At 36.1% G+C, this 26571-nt stretch overlaps 1 long non-coding RNA gene across 1 annotated transcript; it reads right to left on the minus strand.

The window, feature by feature from the left end:
* Nucleotides 1-3298: 3298 nt before the first annotated feature.
* LOC122432068 lies at nt 3299-21142 on the minus strand. The gene is made up of 2 exons (XR_006266712.1): nt 21068-21142; nt 3299-3383 (listed from the first exon to the last, which is right to left on the minus strand). It is a non-coding gene; the product is annotated as an uncharacterized LOC122432068 (long non-coding RNA).
* Between the last annotated feature and the right edge of the window lie 5429 nt (nt 21143-26571).

Below are 26571 nucleotides of genomic sequence, written 5' to 3' on the forward strand. Positions count from 1 at the left end.
CTATTATCCGGGTCTCAGCAAGGCCCCTGTATTCTGGAAACTCTAGGAGAGAAGCTATTCACTATATTCCAGCTTTTGGAGGCCACTGGTATTCTTGGTTTGTGACTACATAGTCCAGCCTCAAGGCCAGCATCTTCAAATATTTCTTTGCTTTCTCTTGTATGTCAGTCTAATCTCCCTTGGACTCACTTTTACAATGATATTTGTGAGTGTGTTTATAGCCCACCAGTTAATTCAAGATAATGTTCCTATCTCAAAATAAAGCCTTTAACTTAATCACATTTTCAAAGATTTTCCTCCCAATAAAGTAACATTTACAGGTTCAATATATTAGGACCTAATATCTACAGGGGCCATTATTCAGCCTACTACAACAGTTACCCAGGAATGAAAGTGCTTCCAACCTTAACAATGAAAAAATAAAATACTGCTAGCTTAAACTGTAAGATGAAATACAATGAGGAGAGGTAGGAAATAGTAGAGAATATAGTAAAGGCTATTATTTCTTTGTGGAAAGGACTCGGACACTGTCTGCAATCTTTGTCTCATGATAGGAAGGTTAGCATATATATGTGTCAGGTAAACTGGTTTATTCAGCAGCCAGGGGAGAGGGGGGACTTTCTATATCATTAAAACTTGACCAACTTACACCAACAAAGGTTTCCTTCCCTCTGGCACCTGGTCTGATGAAGAAGCCTTGTCTGGATCAGGCTGGTAGTTCTGGAAAGAGAAAAAAGGAGAGCATGACTTACAAACTAGCTATAAAATTTATATCCAGAAGTGACACATACATGATTGTAACAGGACTGGAGGTATGATCCTTCTTCAGGAAGAGGCACCAAGAATTTGAGAATAATAACATAGGCTAGTTAACATATTCTTTAAATATATACTGCAAATATATAAATATATCAAACAAGTAACCAATAGAGGGAGTAGCATTTGTGATGCATACATGGAGAAAGAGAGAACCCAAATGGAAAACCCTCATTTTTTAAAATGAGAAATACTCAAACGTTTTTGGCCAAATCTACTATAAGTAAATGAATCCTACTTTTAGTAATTTATAGTTCCAAGTTTAAAAGCATTTATATAGGTAATATGGAAAAACTGATTTCCTTATCTTCACTATCAAATTTTATGGAACACTTTTACTCAAATTCTTTACTTACATCTTCTACACCACTATCTTTGCAACCATTAGAACCACTTTTCAAATAATGTATTTCAGGTTTTTAGACCCTATCATCCTCAATTCCACTTAAATTACTTAAAATGTTTAGTTCAGGTCAGTTGCTCAGTCGTGTCCGACTCTTTGCGACCACAGGGACTGCAGCACGCCAGGCTTCCCTGCCCATCACCAACTCCCGGAGTTTACTCAGACTCATGTCCATTAAGTCGGTGATGCCATCCAACCTTCTCATCCTCTGTTGTCCCCTTCTATGCCTGCCTTCAATCTTTCCCAGCATCAGGGTCTTTTCCAATAAGTCAGTTTTTCACATCAGGTGGCCAAAGTATTGGAGTTTCAGCTTCAGCATCAGTCCTTTCAATGAATATGCAGGACTGATATCCTTCAGGACGGACTCGTTGGATCTCCTTGCAGTCCAAGGGTCTTCTCCAACACCACAGTTTGAAAACATCAATTCTTTGACTCTCAGCTTTCTTTATAGTCCAACTCTCAAATCCATACATGACTACTGGAAAAACCATAGATTTGACTATACAGACCTTTGTTGACAAAGTAATGTCTCTGCTTTTTAATATGCTGTCTAGGTTGGTCATAACTTTCCTTCCAAGGAGCAAGTGTCTTAATTTCATGGCTGTAGTCACCATCTGCAGTGATTTTGGAACCCCCCAAAATGAAGTCTGTCACTATTTGACTGTTTCCCCATCTATTTGTCATGAAGTGATAGGACCAGATGCCATGATCTTAGTTTTCAGAATGTTGAGTTTTAAGCCAACTTTTTCACTCTCTTCTTTCACTTTCATTAAGAGACACTTTAGTTCTTCTTCACTTTCTGCCAGAAGGGTGGTGTCATCTGCTTATCTGTGGTTACTGATAATTCTCCTGGCAGTCTTGATTCCAGCTTGTGCTCCATCCAGCCTGGCATTTCTCATGATGTACTCTGCACATAAGTTAAATAAGCAGGGTGACCATATACAGCCTCCTTTCCCGATTTGGAACCAGTCTGTTGTTCCATGTCCAGTTCTAACTGTTGCTTCCTGACCTGCATACAGATTTCTTAGGAGGCAGGTCAGGTGGTCTGGAATTCCCATCTCTTGAAGAATTTTCCACAGTTTGTGGTGATCCACACAGTAAAAGGTTTTGGCATAGTCAATAAAGCAGAAATAGATGTTTTTCTGGAACTCACTTGTTTTTCGATAATCCAGCAGATGATGGCAATTTGATCTCTGGTTCCTCAGCCTTTTCTAAATCCAGCTTGAACATCTGGAAGTTCACGGTTCATGTACTGTTGAAGCCTGGCTTGGAGAATTTTGAGCGCTACTTTATTAGTACGTGAGATGAGTGCAATTGTGCAGTAGTTTGAGCATACTTTGGCTTTCCTTTCTTTCTTTTTTTAAAATTTTATATTTTATTTTATTTTATTTTTTTCCACTTATCTTTATTCTTTGTGATTGGAAGGAAAACTGACCTTTTCCAGTCCTGTGGCCACTGATGAGTTTTCCAAATTTGCTGGCATATTGACTGCAGCGCTTTCACAGCATCATCTTTTAGGATTTGAAATAGCTCAGCTGGAATTCCATCACCTCCACTAGCTTTGTTCATAGTGGTGCTTCCTAAGGCCCACTTGACTTTGCATTCCAGGATGTCTGCCTCTAGATGAGTGATCACACCATCGTAATTATCTGGATTGTGACGATCTTTTTTGTACAGTTCTTCTGTGTATTCTTGCCACCTCTTCTTAATATCTTCTGCTTCTGTTAGGTCCGTACTATTTCTGTCCTTTATTGAGCCCAGCTTTGCATTAGAAATTCCTTTGGTATCTCTAATTTTCTTGAAGAGATCTCTAGTCTTTCCCATTCTGTTGTGTTACTCTATTTTTTTGCAGTGATCACTGAGGAAGGCTTTCTTATCTCTCCTTGATATTCTTTGGAACTGTGCGTTCAAATGGGTAAATTTTTCTTTTTCTCCCTTGCTTTTAGCTTTTCTTCTTTTCACCGATATTTGTAAGTCCTCCTCAGGTAACCATTTTGCCTTTCTGCATTTTTTTTTCATGGGGATGGTCTTGATCCCTGCCTACTGTACAATGTCACAAACCTCTGTCCATAGTTCTTCAGGCACTCTGTCTATCAGATCTAACCCCTTGAATCTATTTGTCACTTCCACTGTATAGTAGTAAGGAATTTGATTTAGGTCATATCTGAATGGCCCTGTGGTTTTCCCTGCTTAAAATATAGCACCTTTTAAATTCATATGTAATCTTCTCAGTGGAAAAGTTAGTCCAAGTTCTCAGTACCACTGATATAAATATTATAATCTCTTCTAGATTTTGTAATTCTAAAGCAATGTTTTCTTCATAACAAAAAGTAACATTTTTCCATTGCTTTGAAAAACAAGTTCCAAAGACATGTTTATAAAGACATTTAACATTTATTGTGATGTCATATACAATGAGAATTGCTCATTCTTTTTTATATTTCTTTGCCTTTTTTGTTACTCATGCCACCAAGCTTCCTTAAGAATTCCAGACAACTAAAGTCTTCTTGCATTTTCCTATATTTTATCTTATTCAAGAAAAGGTAATGAACAAAATGGCCTATGATGGCATATGTTAGAACTCATATGTTCTTATCAGGTGATTCATTTCTTAAGAAAGATTTTAGTGAGCAATCTTACATCTGGGCATAGATAGTACATGAAAGAGAAGGGCAAGAAAGTGGAGGGAAATATAATTAAGTTAAATTCTTATTTATCCCAGTAGGAAACCAATAAGAAATTTATAAAATCACCAACTCAGTAAAGAGCTGCATACATATTTGATTTAGGGAAATCAAAATAAATAGTGGAAAACAGTAAACATGCACTAATAATTAATGTTTTCCATGTAAGGAGAGTGATTTTTGTTGACTAGAATGGAGCAGAAGATCTTTTCATTTAAAAAGTATCTTTATTATTTTATTTTTTTTAATTACATGCATTATTGCTTTTGGTAATTACAGCAAGAGAGACTTATTTAACCCATTAAGTCAATCGTGGGCCTCATAAGCTGTAATGTTGTAATACCTACAACAATTCTCCATGAGCATATGCTAAAACCTTAGGTCGCTTGCTCCTATGAAGACTTTATGTACTACTTTATTTCAATTAGAAAATATACCACCAAAACATATGCTATCACTATAGATCTCCTCTGCATGAATTAATGAAGAACACTGCTTTATGTTTTACTTGTCCCTTTTGGCTGCGATTTCTGGAAATGCTTCGCTATAGTTCTGTTTAGAGAAGGTTGTGGGTGGTGGCTAAAACTGGTTATGCATCATGTCCTGTGGATCCCCTTGGATACAAATGTTTTAATTACTCCAGTGGAATGAAGTGAAAAGCCTCACTATATTGATTTGTCAGGAATAAGACATTCCTTGCTCTACTAATTCTTGGCTCTGGCTGTTTAAGAGCCATTGCTTCTTGGTTTGCAGCCTGGAATAATAAGTTACATAAATAACTTCCTTGTGGCTGATCCTCCTCCAAACCTGATGTGGTGCCACTATTCATTAATATCATGTCGGTGAGCAGACCTGCTTGGAATATGCAATGGTTTTCCTCGTCTAGAAATTACAGAAACAGTGACAGGGTTAAAGAGCTGAATAAAGGTGAAATACCATTACAGGCCATGCCATCATTCAGAATCTGCTTGCATAAAAAAGCTATTTTCATGATCATGGAATTACAAAAGGTTAAACCTCTTTAAAACAAATTATTTTGTTCCTTATATTGTACATACATACATACATATTGTACATACAACAATTATTATCTGCAATATTAAGGATTTAATTATGGGATAATATTTAGATTAATATACATGCATCTGTTTCACATCAAAATGAAATTATATCAATACATCGTTACTTCATCTCTTACCATACAAATACCTTGGAAACTCAGAGTACTTGCAACTCCACATTCTTTTCTGGTTAAATTCAGTGTCTCATACTGAGAGTGGAAAAGAAGCCAAATTTGTTTCCAAGCTTCACATCATCAGATGAATGATCAGGGTGTGAGACAAACGTTAACTGTTGAGGTTCAGTCACTAAATCATGTCTGACTCGTTTGCGATCCCATGGACTGCAACAGGCCAGACTCCTCTGTCCTCCATTACATCCTGGAGTTTGCTCAATTAATGCATGTTAGGTCAGTGATGCTTTTTAGCCATCTCATCCTCTGTCACCCACTTCTGCTCCTGCCCTCAATCTTTCCCAGCATCAAGGTCTTTCCCAGTGAGTTAGCTCTTCGCACCAGGTGGCCAAAGTATTAGAGCTATAGTTTCTTAAACAATGGAGTTTTTTGTTGATCTGTGCTTATACATATGCAAGTATCACTTTAATAACCTGTTTACCAAAAGATTGTTATCTACTCCTTGTGATATATTTAGGAAAGAATATCTGCATTGTTAAATCATCTGCCAAAATGAAACAGCAGTTATGAAGATTCCAGGTCTCAGATTAGGAAAGGGAAAAGAATCACAGTTTCTCTACCTTCTCTTTCTACTAGATTAAGCATTACCTAATTGATTTGAAATAACAGGGTTTCTAAAAAATTATAAAATTCTATTACTCTAGAATATGTTGGAAATCCTAAAAGCTATAATATTGGTGTTGATACTATTTGGCTTTAAAATTTCTAAACAAACAGATTCTTTATTTATGGAAATTAATTCATTTGAATAATGGTGAAAAATGTTATTCCAAAGACCTCAACAGTTCCAAATATATAAGAATCACTTATTCAAAGAAGCTTCTTATGCAAATATACAATTGTTCAGTGTTATTCTGTCATACAGAAGTTAACAAAGGAATAACAGAGGGCGGTATGCCCTTTTAGTGGAAACAATGCTTCAGATTTATTATTATTTAGGCTTAAAATGTTTAAAAAATTTTTATTTTGTATTCGAGTGTACTTGATTTATAATGTTGTTTTAGTTCCAAGTGTACAGCAGAGTGGTTCAGTTATACATATGTCTATTCTTTCTCAAATTCTTTTCCCATTTGGGTTATTACAGAATATTAAGTAGAGTTCTCTGTGCTATTCAGTTGATTATCTATTTTATATATAGTAGTGTGTATATGTTAATTCAAAACTCCTAATATATCTGTGCTTTGGTAACCATAAATTTATTTCCTAAGTCTGTGAGTCTGTTACTGTTTTGTAAATAAGTTCATTTGTATTATTTTTTAAAATTCTACATATATAAGGAATATCATATGGTAGCGACCCCATGGACTGCAGTCTTCTAAGCTCCTCCATCCATGGGATTTTCCAGGCAAGGGTACTGGAGGGAGTTGCCATTGCCTTCACCGTAACTATGTGCAACCCACACTTAAGAAGTGGAAAGTTAGGTTTCACCTCCTTGTGGGCAAAAAATGTAAATGCTTTGGCATTGTTCTCCATGGGAGTTTTGTTCTCCAAGAGTTTATTCAGTAATATTTATATTGGTATAAACTTATGAATATTTATACTTTTGATTATAATGTGATACTCTATTAATTTTTTGCTCAAATTATTCCAGATTTTATCACTGGGGACTCTTTCAGTTGACTCCTATGTCTTATTTACATACTCCAGTCATTGTGCTTTTTTATTTTACTTTGTTTTAGAGTAATTCTTTTCTGGTGCTCCAGGAACATTTTATATAAGACTCCTTTTTTTTTTTTTTTCCTTTAAATTGGAGAATGCTATTAGGTAATAAGATATGAGTTTCAGGTATAATCTTTATTACTAGGGTGTCATTGCTTATAGGTCTTCTCAGCTGACAGAGCATCGGGATATATATGTGTATACTAATCCATGCTTAGGCACAAACTGTAAATATTTATAACATATCCATTTGTGTCTAGTTTAAGCTAAACATGAGTTTACGCTGATGTTTCCAACTCTAAGCCATTAGCATATGTGTTTTCTAACCCTCTCCCCTTACTAAATGTTATCTATTCCAACAGTTAGAAACCTGCTTTCAGCTGTCCATCAGTCATTTAATTAATTGCTTAATTAAAAAGACCCTGATGCTGGGAAAGATTGAAGGCAGGAAGAGAAGGGGATGCAGAGAATGAGATGGCTGGATGGCATCACCGACTCAAAGGACATGAGTTTGAGTAAACTCCCGGAGTTGGTGATGGACAGGGAGGCCTGGCGTGCTGCAGTCCACGGGGTTGCAGAGTCAGACACGACTGAGTGACTGAACTGAAATGAGTATACGTATATTATGGTTTTAGAATCGTTAACCTCTACCCTTGTAAGGAAAAACTTCGTCAATTAATACAGCCAGCAGTCATTTTGTGCAACTCTGTTGCCTTTAGCTTTGTAATCCCCTCTTCCTAAAGTTTGTTGCTATATTTTCCCCCTTTCCTCTTTAGTGGTGCCATTTTACACATGTTTAACACAGTAAGATTATTTTATCACAGTTACCACTCTATCCTGGGACTCCTGGACTCCCCAAATGATCTTTTCTTAATTTGCATACAGTGAGGTTCACTCTTTGTCAGGTAAAGATCTAAGTGTTAGTGGCTCAGTGGTGTCCCCGTGGATTTTGCGACCCCATGGACTGTAGCCCACCAGGCTCTGCTGTCCATGGGGTTCTCCAGGCAAGAATACTGCAGTAGGTTGCCATTCACTTCTCCAGGGGATCTTCCCAAGTCAGCGATTCAACCTGAGTCTCCAGAATTGCAGGCAGATTCTTTATAGTCTGAGCCACCAGGGAAGCCCAAAGATCTAAGGTTTTTGACAAATGCATAGTGTCATGTATCTAGCACTCCAGTATCAAACAGAAGAGTTTCACTACCCTAAAAGATTCCCTGTGACTCATCTAGTGAGCCCTCTCACTGTCCTCCCAAATCCCTGGTAAGCACTGATGTGTATATATTGAGTTGGCCAAAGAAGTTCATTCAGGTTTTCCTGTAATATGGAATATATAATATAGAGAATATTCCATATGTAATATGGAAAAACCTGAATGAACTTCTTTGGCCAACCCAACAGTTTCTGCAATTTTGTCTTTACAAAATTTCAAATAAATGATACTGTATATATAACACTGTTAGTTTGGCTACTTTCACATGCAAACTATATTTAAGATGCATTCATGGCTTAGTTTGGTTTGATAATTTGTTGTTTTTTATTATTGAACAGTATTCCATTTTATGGATGTCCCTAAATTTGCATATCTATTCAGTTTATTGAAAGACATCATGATTGATTCATCATTTTTAGTGATTATGAATAGAACTGCTAGAAACCTTTGCATGCATGTGTTTTTAAATCTGTTGGAAATACCTAAGATCTAGTAGGCTGTGTTTAGCTTTGTCAAAAACTACCAAACTGTATTCCAAAGTGGCCATACCTTTTCATATTGCTCCCAGGGATGAATGAGTCCCTGTTGTTCTGTATTTCACCAGCAATTTGTGTTGTAAGATTTTAGATTTCCAGGCATTAGAATAACTTATTGCAATTTTTAGTTTGCATTAATGGCAAATGATGTTGAGTGTGTTTTCATGTTTATTTTCCATTTGTATATATTCTTGATTAAATGCTGTTTAAAATATTTTGCCCACTTTTAGTTTTTTCTTGTATTTTACAAGTTCTTTGTGTATGTTAGATATGTTTCTCTTATCAGTTATGTATTTTGGAAATATTTTCTCCCAGTTTATGACCTGTTTACTAAAATTTTAAGAATGTCTTTGACAGAGGAGTTTTTCATATTAATAAACTCCAACTTCTTTTTCTTTCATGGGTCATGTTTTCACTATTGTATCTAAGATTGTCTCGTATACTTTGTTTTTCTAAGCTTATCCTTTCACATACTATAATGGTCCAGTTTTAGTAAACTTTTATGTAGTGTGTGAAGTCTATTTCTGGATTCTTTTTTTCTTTTCTTTAGCATATGGATGTCCAGTAGTTCCAGCACCAGTTATTGAAAAGACTGTTCTTTCTCTTGCCCTTTATGCCTCTGTTAAAAATCAATCAATTGAATATGGTTGTATGGGTCCAACTCTGGGATCTTTATTCTGTTTTACTCTTCTATGTCTGTTATTTCACCATACTTTATTATTTGCTATAGCTTTATGCTAAGTATTGAAATTGAACTGTGTGAGTCTTTTAATTTTGTTCTTCTTTAGTTTATACTGATTATTCTAGGTCTTTTATCTTTCCATAAAAACTGTTGAATCAGTTTGTGAGTATCTACAAAATGGTTTCCTGAGATTTTAATTGGCTTGCATTGAATCTATAGATCAATTTGGTCAGAATTGGGATCTTACCAATATCAAGTGTTATAATCTAGAAACATAGAATATATCTCCATTTGCTTAGATACTGTTTGAGTTCTTTCATCATTGTTTTATAGTTTTCCACATACAGGCCCTGTATATATTTTGTTAGATTAATATGATTCCTTCTCTATTTCTTATGACATTTGTTATTTCCAAAAATAACAGACATATAAACATATGTTGTAATCACCTAATATATTTGTACTATTGTTTTTAAAGAAACACAGCTTTCACATCAAGTAATAACAAAATGTTTTATTTTACTGTCATCCCTTTCCTTTTCACTTTTTTATTTCTTTATATAGATCAAAGTTTACCATGTACCTTCTTTGAAAGTTTTTTTTTTTTTTTCCTGCAGTTTCAATATGATATACCTAGGTGTGGCTTATTTGCTATGTATCTTGGTGTTCTCTGGGCTTCCTGAATCTGTTGCTTGATTGTCATACTTAATTTTGAAAAGCTCTTTGCCATTATTACTTCATATATTTCTTCTGCTCTATTTTCTCTTTTTTGTATTCCATTTACACATTATGTTCTTTTTTTATATTGTCCCATCATCCTTGGAAGTTAGTTTTGGGTTTTCATTCTTTTTTTCTTTTTGGATTTCAGACTAGGTATTCTCTGTTGCCCTACCTCCAAGACCATTGATCCTTTCTCAGCCTTTTTGAATCCATTGATGAACCTGTAGAAGGCATTCTTCACTTTTGTTATAGTAGTTTTTTATTTCTAGCATTTCATTTTACTGCTTTTTGAGACAGTTTACATACTTTAGTCATCTGTCTCACATGTTGTGTACTTTTTCCATTAGAAACCTTAACATATTGATCATATCATGGTCATTATATATTCCCTGCCTGATCATTCTAACATACTTTTCACATCTCAGTCTGGTTTTGATGACTACTTTGTTTTCTAAAGCTATGTTGCTTTTTATTGCCCTTGGCATGCTTTATAATTTTTTTGAAAGCTAGATATGGTTTTTATGGGGGAAGGGTGAATATTAACTGAAGAAAATAGATATTTAGAGTGAGTACTTACATTGTTCTGGCTAAGAATTGAGTTGTTTTTATTGTAAGTAGAGGTTAGTCTTTAAAATCATCTTGTGTGCTTTTTGCTGCCTCCTCATCACTTTGGGCTTCCATAAGTACTCCTCAGAGACAGTGTCTTGCAGCTTGTTCAACTGTAATTTGCCGTTTTACTGGGTCTCTTTTGGTGTGTGGTTGGGTGAAGTGAAGAGGGAGTATTCTGTAATCTTCGGGTTGGATCTCAGTCTTTTAGTAAGCCTGGGTCTCCGTACTAATACCCTTATACGTGTTACTCATTGGTTTAGCATTCTCCCTTCCTCTTCTTTCTTTTCCTGATTGCAATGTTCCCAATCTATTTTCTTGGACCCTTGACCCCTGTTGACTATTTTTTTCCTCTTGTGTGATATAGAAACCCTAGAGGTGGCTGGAGTTGGAGAAATTTCCTTTCTCCAACTGTGAAAGACGCTGGTAAAGTCTTTTCCCTTTGAGTGTAGGCCTTTCCTGTAGAAAAGTCTCTTGAGTATATTTCATAATGATTATTCTTCTCTTCCCCCTGACAGTTCACAGTAAACATCTAGCAATTCTTCAAAACTGCTATTTAAGTGTTTCTATCAGTTTAGGTAATCAGATCTCTTCAGTGTTAGGCAATGCGCCTTTCTCTCCACTCTTGAAAGTGGTAGTTTGCCTTGCAACCTCAATTCTCTGATGGATCTTTGAAAAGTCATTGATTTTCAGGTGGCTGATATTTTTCTTGCTTTAAGTACAGGAGTGGCAACTTCCAAACTCTTTTATTTTTCTTTTCCTCCTTGGTCAAACAGCACAGATATGGGATCCCAGTTCCCAGCCAGGGATAGAACCTGGACCCTTGGCCATGGAATTGTAGAATCCTAACCACTGGACTGCCAGGGAATTCCCCAAACTCTATATGTGGAAGCTGAAATTTGAAATCGATATCCTTTTATTGAAGAGAACTTGTATTATTTGTGTCTGCAGGAAGAGAACAGGTTGAAGGTGGATGATTTTATTATGGTGGATAGTGTTTCAAATATTTATTTAAAATCAGATTCAAAACTAGAATATATTTTTGCGGTAATGACATAAGTGACAGTCATTTTAAAAAAAGGTAACTATTTTTTTCTCTATATTTTCCATCAGAAAAAAAAACTCCATTTCTTGACAAACTTTATACATTTGTTAGCAGGTACTGAAGTTCATATGAATTTTCTCTAATTTAGTGCTAAGTTGGCATAAGACAAAACTTTAATGTTATTTTTTCTTACATCATTGACTTAGTTTTTAAAGTAAATATAAAATTAAGAGATGGCTTCAAATACATGAATAGGAGGATCTCTAGCTGTTAAAGATTCCATTATAGGTCCTCTGGGTAAATGCCTCATTCCCTTCTAGGCCCTTCTGATGCAATTCTGTATTCAGAGTTAATGAACCATAGAAAGCCTATTTGGGAAAAATGACAAGTTTGCAGGGGAGTGAGACAATAGAATTCTTACTAAATAGTTAAGAATCAAAAAGATAAATCTGGGATCCCTACTGTTTATGAAGTCCAGTTAGATAACCTTTGAAATTACATTGATATTTAAAAATGTTAATACAAATAACATTTTTACTAAATAGATAATAAAAGCTTATGTTTAAATGCTTGGGCAAGAAAAGATGTCAATTCAATTATTTAGTCAGAAAATCATCAATTTTTTATTTCAACTTTATTTCCAGCTTCTTCTCATCTCACATATTGAGTCCTAAGTAACTTTATGATTCTAGGAAGCATTTGGAGAAGGAAGTGGTAACCCACTCCAGTATTCTTGCCTAGTGCATCCTGTGGACAGAGGAGCCTGGTGGGCTGCTGTCCATAGGGTCGCACAGAGTTGGACACGACTGAAGTGACTTAGCATGCGTGCATGCATTGGAGAAGGAAATGGCAACCCACTCCAGTGTTCCTGCCTGGAGAATCCCAGGGATGGAGGAGCCTGGTGGGCTGCCGTCTATGGGGTCGCACAGAGTCGGACACGACTGAAGCGACTTAGCAGCAATAGCAGCAGCAGGAAGCATTTGGGCTTCCCTGGTGGCTCAGATGATAAAGAATCTGCCTGCAACGCAGGAGAACCGGGTTTGATCCCTGGGTTGGGAAGATCCCCTGGAGAAGGGAATGGCAATCCATTCCAGTATTCTTGCCTGGAGAATTCCATGGGCAGAGGAGACTGGTAGGCTTCAGTCTATGGGGTTGCAAAGAGTTGGACATGACTGAACGACTAACACTTTGACTTTCAGGAAGCATTTAATATAAAAAAGCATTCTTGTTGTTATAAATAGTTAAATAGATACAATAAATATTTCTACATAATTCACATACACATATGCCTAAACACAAATATATGTAATGTCTAAAACTGTGTTAAGTTTTAATGTCCAGGCTAATGGTAACCACATGAAATGTTGAAAAGTTTGTTGCAGTAAGTCATGGGAGCTAATTTATTTCTGGGAAATAGTGTAAGATATTTTAAATAACACTTCTCAAATTTGAGATCATCCTAGCAAGGATTTTCATAAAGGATGTCCCCTCTATATTCTTCTTACAAGGGGGTAAATGTTTTCCCAAATAGGTTCAGAAAGAATATTGACAGAACAGACATATTAAAATGACCCAGACTGCCTGCAGTCTAATATTTTGAAAGACAAGTGGCTCTAAAATATTAATAAAAAAAAAATACAAAGAGCAAATGAATGTGGATGATAAAATTTTATGTAAACTGCAAATTGCACAGCAAACAGGTTTGATCAGAAGATATGGAATCAGGAGGAGGGTGGAGAGAAAGACAGGGAAAATAATTCTTCTTCAGATATTATGGGAAAAGTAGGAGTTAGAATTAGGAGTTAGTTTTATAACTAGAAGATAAGTGTATGAATTTCAGTTTCATGTGTATGATTCTTGAAGGGAGGTTAGTGTGAATAAATTGCTTAGATTTGATTCCTGGCCCTACTGCTTCACAGTGGTATAATTTTGAAGAATGACTCAGTTTCCTAATCCTGAGATCATAAATATAGCAGTGTCTCACAATCATATGGTCATTAGGATGATTAGATGATAAAATAAATGGGTTTAGGAGAGTACTCTGCGCTTAATAAATGCTCAGTAGATGTTAGTCTCCACTATTACAAGCTATAGCAATAATATGTGAAATGCTGATGAGAAATACATATGTGTATAGTAAAGTATGTATGCAATAGACTTTAATAAAATTATATTTTATATATGTGGAAGATATGTTAAGCATACATACATATTTTATTTTTAAAATTAACATTTATGTACAAATACTTAGATTATTGGTCTGGTGTATTTTATAAAGTTGAGTCTATTCAATAGATTATGTTATTTTCAACTTGTATATTTATCCTTCTATTGGTTAAAGTCATACATCTAAAGGAAAAACCAATTAAACATTTTATTTTAAATCACCTAACACTTGGGTACCAAAATTTAGAGAACAAAAATTACTATTTCTTGATTGGGCAACATTTAATAGGCATAATAGTACTGAGTGTTGTACATACTTGACCAGCACATGAATGTTAATTTAATCTACTTTTTGTGAAAAAGTATTCATGAATTCCATTAAGGGCATATTTTATAGAAAGATTAATAGGCTTTTATTGTAATTACTCAAGTTGATCCTACTTGCAATCCAGATTCAGCACATAGTTATCTACTTTCTATTTCAGGTTTATTATATTTCTTGAAATGAGGAAATCTATAAAAGATTGCTATACTCTGGTTGTTTTTCATCCCTTGCTGTAGTTTAGCAAACCACACACTCACAGACACACATGCACACGTATGGCCACATACATGTCTAACGCACTATTTCGCTATTTCAAGTGAGGTAGAAACAGGTCAATTCTAGAGATACAAAGTGTTATTAGAATGGCAGCACAATTTATTACATAACCTGGGATATTCTGAAAGTGAAAGGTACCTCCATTTGTAAATACACTATAAAGGTGCTCCATTTGTAACAACATGATACTCAGAAACTTCAAAACCTGACTGAAGAAACAAATTATTTATTAAAGAATTGCAAAGGGACCTAAGAGTAAGTTTAAGTGTGTTCATCTGTACATATGAAAACTGCACATATTATTGACTCATGTATAACTCTTCACTACAAAATCCTAAAGGTGATATCCTCATAAGAAATCTCCATCGTTAAATAACAATTGTGTAAATGTTGTACTGGCTATAACTTGTGACTTCCACCCATTAGTTTTACTTTTAGATTTTGTACTCTAATATATACGTCTTCTGTTTTCTTTATTTGAAGATCTTTCAAATATTTTAAAGAGCTACTACATTCTCTATTAAGATAGTAATTTTAAGAAGGAAGGAAATGACCCCAGTTCTTTTAATTATTTTGGTAATCTTTCCAAATTTTTCCTTACAGAAGTGATCACAGTAGATGTGGTCTCATTTTTGCAAATGTCAGTGAGTTTGTATATCATTTCTTCTGCTTATTATATTGTAATTAATCCACCTTAAAGCTAACGTTATTTCATATATATTTAACTTTAGACTTTGAATGCAATTACTTTAATATGTGTGTGTGTGTATATGTGGGCTATGCATTCCAAAGGCTCACAGCCTGCATAATTATTTACCAAAATTACACTGCTTATTTTTGGAAAGTAAATGGTTTACTCATTACTCTGTCAGTCTGCCCCGTCCTCAAACATTATACAACCTGTGTTCATATTCCAGTACAGTTAAATTGTCAAACAAACCTCTTAAACCTCCTTCAAAAAAATGCAGCTCAGAGACAAAACTGACAGTAATCATCACATACATCACACAGCATGAGAGGCTCTTTTGTATTAGCAACATGAAGACTCTGTGTAACCAAAATACTTAGGCAACTCAACTGAAAATGTTAAAGGTGATAAGGGAAGGTTGGTTATTCTTTTAATAGAATTATAAAATAATGAGAAAGAAATTTGGAAATACATATTGAGGAAAACAGATTGACATAAAAGAAGTATCCTTAGTGCAGAAGTCATGCTTGGTACTTTTAATTAAGCATATTGTATATATAATATTGATTCACAGACTGATTTATATATTGTATAAATATATATGTTTGACATCTATGCAATAAAATATTTGATAAATTAAAATCACATTTCATAACAAAAATCTTACTCATCCACTAAAGCGACACATATTTTGAAAGAGCCTGAAGATCTAATTAGCTTTTAGAATCCTAGAGTCATATTCTCTATTAAATAGATTTATGAGTTTAGGTAACTCGTTTAACGTCTCTTGGCTTATTTGCATACTTTAAATTGGAGGATTTGGACTAAATAACCTTTAACTTTCCTTCAAACTTGAATAATCTATGACTGGTTAAAAGAGATTGTAAAGAGAAGTTAAAATTTTTTTCAAACTTCAGGATGTGTAAAATCCTGAGGTTATTGCCTGTCCACCAACTTTTCTGAGTTTGCAGCCTCTTCAGACCAGAAAACGGTTGTATGGTACTATTTTTTCAAGTGGAATCCCTTGGTCTACAACTCTATGATTCGTAACTCATGCCTCTGTATCTAAATCTCATTCAATAACCCATGTGGATCCTTGACACCCCCACTTGAACAATCATAACCACATCTGACTCTATCCCCACATCCCTTGCCAAATGGAAAGCAGACACTTCAAAGACCCGATAACTCCCTTTTCTGCTGGCATCCTAAGAGGAGTTTCAAACTGCTGTCTAGACCATGGTACTGCTTGTGCAAGAAATGGCAGTAGTTTTCTCTCCATATTTCTGATATAACATAGGGTCATGGCCTTCTGGGCATGAAACAGCCATCTATTGTTGAGAAGCTAAAGCCAAAATGCAAGATTCTGGTTATGGCTGCCATTCATTTATTTTTTCCAAAATTATTTATTTATTTGGCTGCTCTGGGTCTTAGTTGCAGCATATAGGATCTGCACTGTGGCATGAAGGGTCTTTAGTTAAGGCATGTGAACTCTTAGTTGTGGCATGTGGGATCTAGGTTCCCTGACCAGGGATTGAACCCTAGCCCCATGCATGGGTCTTAGCTACTTGACTACCAGGGAAGTCCTTACCATTCATTTATTTTTCTGCAGTTCTTCCTCCTGTCCCTTTTTGTCACATGGTCAATACTCCTCCATCATTTTAAATTGTTTGTTCCAAAATATCCCATTTTTTTAATAAATTTTCACAATCTTGAGAAAAATTTTCCACTTCTTAGTAACATCAGAAATCTGATAATTCCCCAAGATCATTGCCTGTTTGTTATGCTTCCTGGGAGAGTCAGGTTGATCTTCTCTACCCCACCTACAAGAAAACACCAAAAGTAAATGTTAAACAATGAAAGGGTTTTGTCTCCCCTACTTCCACCCCATTTTTACTTGTCCCTTTCAAAAAGTTAGTACACTTTATTTACTTTTTTTTTAAATTAGTTTTAGGTTTAGTGAAAAATTGAGTGGAACATACAGAATATGTCCATATCTCTGCCCCCACCTCTCCTATTTCCTTGGTTGTTAACATTTTACACTTAGTTTGTTGCATTTGTTGGAAGCTAACATTGATACATCATTATTAACAAAAGTTTGTAGTTTAAGGTAGTATTTACTCTTTGTGCTGTATAATTGAGTTTGGGCAAATGTAATGAATCCATGTATAATAATGCCATGTATCCACAATTATAGTATTATTCAGAATAGCTTTATAGCCCTAAAAATCACCTGCACTCCACTGGTTCATCCATCCTGCTCTCCTTACCCCCAAACCCCTAGCAACTCACCACTGATCTTTTTACTGTCTCCATAGTTTTGACTTTTCTGAATATCATATAGTTGGAACCATCCAATATGAGGCATTTTCAGATTTACTTCTTTCACCTATCAGCCTATATATGTTTCCTCCATGTCTTTTCAATGGTTTGATAACTCATTTCTTTTTAGTGCTGAATAATATTCCACTGTATGGATGTACAACACTTTTTTATCCATTTACCTATTGAAAAGCAACTTGGTAGCTTTCAGGTTTCAGCATTTATGAATAAAGTTGATATAAACATTCAAGTGCAGGCTTCTGTATGGACATGGGTTTCAACTAATTTGGATAAATACCAAGAAGTATGATTACTGAATTTTATGATAAATGTATGTTTAGTTGTATAAGAAACTGTCAAATTCTATTCAGAAAAGTAGCTGTCCATTTGCATAACCTGTAGCAATGAAGTTGCTTCACAACATTGCCAGCATTTTGTCTGTCAGTATTCTTGATTTTGGCCATTCTAATAGGTGTATAGTTGAATCATACTGTTGCTTTAATTTGTATCTCCTTGATGACATATGAGTTGGGGCATGTGATCATATACTTGTTTGCCACCTGTATATCATCTTAGGTGAGATATCTGTTAAGGTTTTTGACCCACATTTTCTTTTTTACTGCAAAATTTTTAAAATATTTTCTTTTCCATTTATAGTATAAGATATTGAATATAGTTCCCTGTGCTATACAGTATATCCTTATTGTTTATCTGCTAATCTGAAACTCCTAGTTGGTCTCTCCCTCATTTTCCCCTTTGGTAACCATAAGTTTGCTGTCTATGTCTGTGAGTCTGTTTTTGTTTTGCAAACAAGTTCATTTATGTCATTTTTTAGATTACATATATAAGTTATATCATGTGGTATTTGTCTTCCTTTTTTTGATTTAGTACTTTGTATGATAATTTCTAAGTCCACCCATGTTGCTGAAAATGGCATTGTTTCATTCTTTTTATGGCCAAGTAATATTCCATTATATGCATTTTCTTTATTCCTCTGTTGATGTACATTTAGGTTGCTTCCATGTCTTGGCTACTATAAATAATGCTGATATAAACACTGGGGTTCATGTATCTTTTCAAATTAGAGTTTTCTTAGGATATTCCCAGGAGTTGGATTACTGGATCATGTTGTAACTTAGTAATTTTAAGTTTTTAAGAAACCTCCATACTGTTCTCCATATTAGTTGCACTAATTCACATTGCCACCAAAAGAGTAGGAGGGTTTCATTTTCTCCAAAACCTCTCAAGCATTTTTTATTTACAGATTTTTTTTTTTTGATGAGTGCCATTTTGACTGGTTTGAGATGATACCTCATTGTAGTTTTGATTTGCATCTCTCCAATAATTTGTGATGTTGAGCATCTTTTCATGTGCCTGTTTGCCATCTGTGTTTTCTTTTGCAAACTGTCTATTTAGGTCTTCTGCCCAGTTTCTGATTGGTTTGTATTTGATATTAATCTGATTATATATTTTGGAATTAAAGGTCTTGACGATCACTTCCATTGTGAATATTTTCTCCCATTCCACAGATCGTCTTTTCCTTTTGCTTATTGTTTCCTTTTCAGTGCAAATGCTTTTAAGTTTAATTAGGCTCCACTTCTTTATTTTTACTTTTATTTTGTTTACTCTGGGAGATGAATCCAAAAAAGTATTACTGTGATATATTTTAAAAAGTGTTCTACCAAACTATTTTAAAAAGTGTTCTATTCCTCTAGGAGTTTTACAGTATCTGGTCTTACATATAGGTCTTTAATCCATTTGAAGTTTATTTCCATATATGATGTTTCACATTGTTCTGCTGCTGCTGTTGCTAAGTCGCTTCAGTCGTGTCCAACTCTGTGCGATCCATAGACGGCAGCCCACCAGGATCCCTCATCCCTGGGATTCTCCAGGCAGGAACACTGGAGTGGGTTGCCATTTCCTTCTCCAATGCATGAAAGTGAAAAGTGAATGTGAAGTTGCTCAGTCGTACCCGACTCAGTGACCCCATGGACTGCAGCCTACCAGACTCCTCCGTCCATGGGATTTTCCAGGCAAAAGTACTGGAGTGGGGTGCCATTGCCTTCTCCGTCATATTGTTCTAATTTCACTCTTTTACAAGTAGTTGTCCAGTTTTCCTGGAACCACTTGAACAGACTATCTTTTCTCTTCTGTCTTTATATTCTTGACTCCTTTGTTGAAACTTAATTGACCGTAAGTGCACTGGCTTATTTCTGGGCATTCTATTCTGTTCCATTGATTTTTGTGTCTGCTTTTGTGCCTGTACTATACTGTTTTAATTACTGTAGCTTTGTAGTATAAAGTCAGGGAGTGTGATTCCTCCAGCTCCGTTCTTCTTTGACAACACTGAGGAGATGGTTATATTAATTGTGTATATGAACTGTACATCCTGCAGTCTTGCTATAACTGTTTACTAGTTCCAAAAGTTGGTTTGTGAATACTTTTCATTTTTGTCTATAGATGATCATATCATTTTCCTTTTCCTCAAATTTTAATTGGGCTTTTTTCCCTATTATTGAGTTGTAAAAGTTACTTGTGAATTTTGTATATCAGTCTTTTAGCAGATATATGTTTTGCAAATATTCTTCTCCAGTGTGTGTCTTGTTTATCAACCTCTTAATCCCAATCCATTTTAAAATCTGCTCTGTGGCTCTTGGTCTTCCCTGATTCCTAGATTAAAAACTCAGCAAGGCCCCATAATTTTGAGAAACAAATTTTTCTGTGGCCATTTAAATCACAAAACAACCCTGATTTCATTTAATATACTGCTCAGATTCATTTAATATACTGCTCAGATTCATTTAATAATTGAAATTTGATTGTTTCTTTAGAGTTGTATTTTTCTTCCTCAATATCTCTCAAATTTTGCTGTGGAGGCTAGGTTAGCCACTTCTTTCTTTTCCCACTTGGTATTTCTGCATTATCTCACAAAACATATATTTACCAATGCTTTTAGGAGTTGGATCATCAAGAGGTCCCAATGATTTAGTGTTGACACTTTTTAGTCTAGATTTCAAAGTGGACTTTTCCTTTCCTGAGTGCATTCATGAAGTGTTTTTTTGCCATCCTCTTTCCCTCCCCCCACCATTATAAGCTGAACTGTGTACCCCTTAAATCCTTAAGTTGATACCATAACTCCCAGTAATTCAAAATGCGACTGTGTTTGTACATAAGGCCTTTACAGATGTAAGTTAAATTAAGGGTATTAAGGTGGGATCTAATCCAATCTGCTTCTGTTAGGTCCATACAATTTCTGTCCTTTATTGAACCCAGATTTGCATGAAAATTTCCCTTTGTATCTCTACTTTTCTTGAAGACATTTCTAGACTTTCCCATTCTATTTTTTCCCTCTATTTCTTAGCATTGATCATTGAGGAAGGTTTTCATATATCTCCTTGCTATCCTTTGGAACTCTGCATTCAAATGGGTATATCTTTCTTTTCTCCTTTGCCTTTAGCTTCTCTTCTTTTCACAGCTATTTGGAATTCCTCCTTAGACAGCCATTTTGATTTTCTGCATTTATATATTTTGGGGGGATGGTCTTGATCCCTGTCTCCTGTACAGTGTCACAAAGCTCTATCCATAGTCCTTCAGGCACTCTGTCTATCAGATCTAACTCCTTGAATCTATTTCTCACTTCCAATGTATATTCATAAGGGACTTGATTTAGGTCATACCTGAATGGTCTAGTAGTTTTCCCTACTTTCTTCAATTTAAGTATGAATTTGGCAATGAGGAGTTCATGATCTGAGCCACAGTCAGCTCCCTGTCTTGTATTTGCTAACTGAATAGAGCGTCTCCATGTTTGGCTGCAATGAACATAGTCCATCTGATTTAGGTATTGACCATCTGGTGATGTCCATGTATAGAGTTTTCTCTTTTGTTGTTGGAAGAGGGTGTTTGCTACGAACAGTGTGTTCTCTTGGCAAAACTCTATTAGCCTTTATCCTGCTTCATTCTGTTCTCCAAGGCCAAATTTGCCTGTTACTCCAGGTGTTTCTTGACTTCCTACTTTAGCATTCCAGTCCCGTATAATGAAAAGGACATCTTTTTGGGGTGTTAGTTCTAGAAGGTCTTGTAGGTCTTCACAGAACCGTTCAACTTCAGCTTCTTCAGTATTACTGGTTGGGGCATAGACTTGGATTACTCTGATACTGAAAGGTTTGCCTTGGAAATGAACAGAGATCATTATGTCATTTTTGAGATTGCATCCAAGTACTGCGCTTCAGACCATTTTGTTGATTATGATGGCTACTCCATTTCTTCTAAGGGATTCTTGCTGACAGTAATAGATATAACGGTCATCTGAGTTAAATTCACACATTCCCATTTTTAGTTAGCTGATTCCTAAAATATCAATGTTCACTCTTGCCATCTCCTGTTTGACCACTTCCAATTTCCCTTGATTCATGGTAAATCTGACATTTAACCTAACATTAGCCTAGAATTCCAGGTTCCTATACAGCACTGCTCTTTAGAGCATCCAACTTTACTTCCATCACCAGTCACATTCACAACTATTTGTTGTTTTTGCTTTGGTTCCATCTCGTCATTCTTTCTGGAGTTGTTTCTCCAATCATCTCCAATAGCATTTTGGGCCCCTACCAACCTTGGGAGTTCATCTTTCAGTGTCCTATCTTTTTGGCTTTCCATACTGTTCATGGGCTTCTCAAGGCAAGAATACTAAAGTGCTACACTCAATATGCCAGCAAATTTGGAAAACTTAGCAGTGGCCACAGGACTGGAAAAGGTCAGCTTTCATTCCAGTCCCAAAGAAAGGCAATGCCAAAGAATGCTCAAACTATCGCACAGTTGCACTTATCTCACATGCTAGCAAGGTAATGCTCACAATTGTCCAAGCCAGGTTTCAACAGTATGTGAACCGTGAACTTCCAGATAGTCAAACTGGATTTAGAAAAGGCAGAGGAACCAGAGATCAAACTGCCAACATCCGTTGGATCATCAAAAAAGCAAGAGTTCTCGAAAAACATCTACTCCTGCTTTATTGACTATGCCAAAGTCATAGTCAATCACAACAAACTGTGGAAAATTCTTCAAGAGATGGGACTACCAGACAACCTGACCTGCCTCCTAAGAAATCTGTATGCAGGTCATGAAGCAACAGTTAGAACTGGACATGGAACAGGAAATTGGTTCAAAATTGGGAAAGGAGTACATCAAAATTGTATATTGTCACCCTGCTTATTTAACTTATATGCAGAGTACATCTTGAGAAATTCTGGGCTGGATGAAGCACAAGCTGGAATCAAGATTGCCCAGGGAAATGTCAATAACCTCAGATGTGTAGATGATACCACCCTTATGGCAGAAAGCAAAGAAGAACTAAAAACCATTTGATGGAAGTGAAAGAGGAGAGTGAAAAAGTTGGTTTAAAGCTCAACATTCAGAAAACTAAGATCATGGCTCCAGTGCCATCACTTAATGGCAAATATATGGGGAAACAATGGAAACAGTGACAGACTTTATTTTTTTGGGCTCCAAAATCACTGCAGGTGGTAACTGCAACCATGAAATTAAAAGACACTTATTCCTTGGAAGAAAAGTTACGACCAATCTAGACAGCATATTAAAAAGCAGAGATATTTACTTTGACAACAAAGGTCCATCTAGTCAAAGCTATGGTTTTTCCAGCAGTCGTGTATTGATGTGAGAGTTGTACTATAAGAAAAGCTGAGTGCTAAAGAATTGATGCTTTGGAACTGTGGTGTTGGAAAAGACTCTTGACAGTCCCTTGGATAGCAAGGAGATCCAACCAGTCAATCCTAAAGGAAATCAGTCCTGAATATTCATTGGAAGGACTGATGCTGATGCTGAAAGTCTAATACTTTGGCCACCTGATGCAAAGAACTGACTCGTATAAAAGACCCTGATGCTGGGAAAGAGTGAAAGCGAGAAGAGAAGGGGACAACAGAGGATGAGATAGTTGGGTGGCATCACCAACTCAATGGACATGAGTTTGAGTAAACTCTGGGAGTTGGTGATGGACAGCGCTTGCTGCAGTACATGGGGTTGCAGAGAGTCAGACACGACTGAGTGACTGAACTGAACTGACTTCCACATTTATACTTACCTATATTTATTTATGTTTTTCTATATCCTTCCAATTTCAAAGGGATATCAAAAAGGGATTTTAAAATTAAATATAGTTTAAGTCTACTGTACAGCTCATGGGGTTCTCCAGGCAGGAATACTGAAGTGGTTTGCCATTCCCTTCTCCCGTGGACCACGTTTTTTCAGAACTCTCCCCCATGACCTGTCCATCTCGGGTGGCCCTACCAGGCATGGCACAGTGTTTCATTGAGTTCGACAAGGCTGTGTTCCATATGATCAGTTTGGTTAGTTCTCTTTGATTGTGATTTTCATTCTGTTTGCCCTCTGATGGGTAAGGATAAGTGGCTAATGGAAGCTTCCTGTTGGGAGAGACTGACTGTGGGGGAAACTGGGCCTTAGGGGAAACCAAAAAGAAAGCTGAGTGCCGGAGAATTGATGCTTTTAAACTGTGGTGTTGAACAAGACTCGTGAGAGTCTGTTGTACTGCATGAAGATCAAACCAGTCAATCCTAAAGGAAATCAGTCCTGAATATTCATTGGAAGGGCTGATGCTGAAGCTGAAGCTCCAATACTTTGGCTACCTGATGCAGAGAACTGATTCATTGGAAAAGACCCTGATACTGGGAAAGACTGAGGGCAGGAGGAGAAAGGTCGACAGAGGATGAGCTGGCTGGATGGCATCACTGAGTCGATGAACATGAGTTTGAGCAAGCTCCAGCAGTTGGTGATGGACAGGGAAGCCTGGCGTGCTGCAGTCCAGAGGGTCGCAAAGAGTCAGACATGACTGAGCAACTGAACTGAACTGAAGGCTACTGTAAAAAAGTCTGGATCCTGGTCTATCAATCTGGCAAATTCTCTCTTTGTGTCTCCCCTTCTTTCTCTGTGTCTCTCCTAGGTGTGCATGTGTGCTTGCTTATAAACATTTCCTTTTCCTGCCTTGTTTACACATGGTACAGTATGAGTCTGAGGCCTGAAGATTTTTTTTTTTAAAGCAAAATGTGCTGAATCAATTAGCTGGGAAAGGAATAGCCAGGTATATGATCTTGAAAGCCAATGGATTTAAGATACTTTAAAGGGATTATGGGAAAGAAAAAAAAGTTTGCCTTAATTCTCAGAACCCCTTATCAAATTGCCAAGGAATCAGTGGTTACTTTTCACATTTTATCTCCCTTAACCCCTTTGAAAATGTTTCCTTTTTGAAACCTTGTATGAGTCGTATATTCCCTGTCTAGTATTCTCTGTCACCACTTGGGAGAATGTGCTTCATCAGTATCATTTTTCTCTGCTTGTGCCTTGACTGTTTATTTAAAACAAGTAATCTTAAATATATGTGATTTAATACATTATAACAAGGTTTATAAGGTAACTACCCAGAAGAAAATCTATTTTTTTGTAATTTGATTTCCTTGAGGACACCCAATAGTCAACCTAGGGCATCCATTTTTTCCCTTCTACACATGTTTCTTAGTTATCATATTGCACTCATGAATTATGAATGTCTTTGGTATTTACCCTTATTTCACCTGGATAGAAATGTTTCCATGGTGATGCTACAAAAATGATACAAAAATGTGATTTATCTGGCTCCATGTTCTCCAGGGGATTGTTCTACTACTGTGCTTTGGATTATTTTGGATTCCACTGTGAGTTATAATAACAATTTATCTGTGAAATAAGCCATCTCATACCACAAAAGATTGACAGAATTAAGAAATGACTGCTTTCAAAAGAATAAAAAATGTGCGGAAGCACTGCAGAATCCATGAGGAATGCCTACTGACTTATATAGAAATTCCAGTTATCTTGGGGACAGACCACTCAAATTTTAGTTGGGTTTTTTGGTTTGTTTTTTTAAAGTAAATTTTTCCCCAGATGAATTCATTTGGATCATTATTTCAGAGGGTTTATAAATTCCTATGTACTCTCCTGAGAGGTCACCAACCCTTAATGCTGAGACCTTTGTAGTTTTAATAATAAATTTAGGGCCACAAAATCCAGAAGAAGGAAAGAAAAATAACTGAAATCATCCAATAGGCAGTTAAAAGGACAGAGCTGTCCATACATTACAGCTGATGAAGTCTCTTAAGGAGGAAAGATGTAGAAGGTATTCAGAGCTATGAGAAATGGTTTAAATCTGTGTAGTAAGTCTTTCATATAAGAACTAGTGCTGGTTATCATTGGAGACAATATGGTTTACTTCTACAAATGGAGATCATTTCTCCTACTGGTTTCTACTCTCCACTTTAAGTTATCATGATTAGGACCATATGGATGTTTCTAATCCCACTTAAGATCTCAGGGCATCACCAAAAACTGTCCCTAGGTTGCTGCTCAACTTGGATTAATTTATTTTCATTCTGGTCATACTGTTACATATGGATTAGTTAATGTAGCTATGGGGTTTCCCTTGTAGCTCAGTCGGTAAAGAATTTGCCTGCAGTGCAGGAGACCCGGGTTCGATCCCTGGGTTGGGAAGATCCCCTGGAGAAGGAAATGGCAACCCACTCCAGTATCCTTGCCTGGAAAATTTCATGGACAGAGGAACCTGGTGGGCTGTAGTCCATGGGATTGCAAAGAGTCGGGCACGACTGAGTGAATAACACTTAACTAACACTAATGTAGCTATACAAGTAATTTTCCTACTTCTGTGTGAGCTTAATGAAATCAGAACTCATGCCTATTTTCTTTTTATTTGTAACCCTGAGGATAGAAAATTCCTAGCAAATCACAGATAATAAATAATTATTGAAATAATAAATATTGGGCTTAGATTAGAGAGAAAAAGCTATCCCATAACTCAGATAGTCCAACCCAGTAGGTTGGACTCAAGAGTATACACCAAGAATGCTGGCCAATACCTGCAATAATAAACCTTTCAGACCTGTATGGATCTGAAAGAACTATACCCTTGGATTACTGATTAGTCCTGTGGTATCAATGAGAGGTTAATTATGGATTAAAATTGACCATCTCTCAATTTCTCTTTATATTACAAAGGATATTAACATAATGAAAAGCCTGACACATTTAAACCATTTTCAAGGATTTTAAATGTAAAAGAAAGGCAGAAATTAAGTTGGTCACTTTCAAATAGGTCAGCCGATCTCTC

This window comes from Cervus canadensis, chromosome 30, assembly GCF_019320065.1.
Source record: "Cervus canadensis isolate Bull #8, Minnesota chromosome 30, ASM1932006v1, whole genome shotgun sequence".
Taxonomy (NCBI): Eukaryota; Metazoa; Chordata; class Mammalia; order Artiodactyla; family Cervidae; genus Cervus; species Cervus canadensis.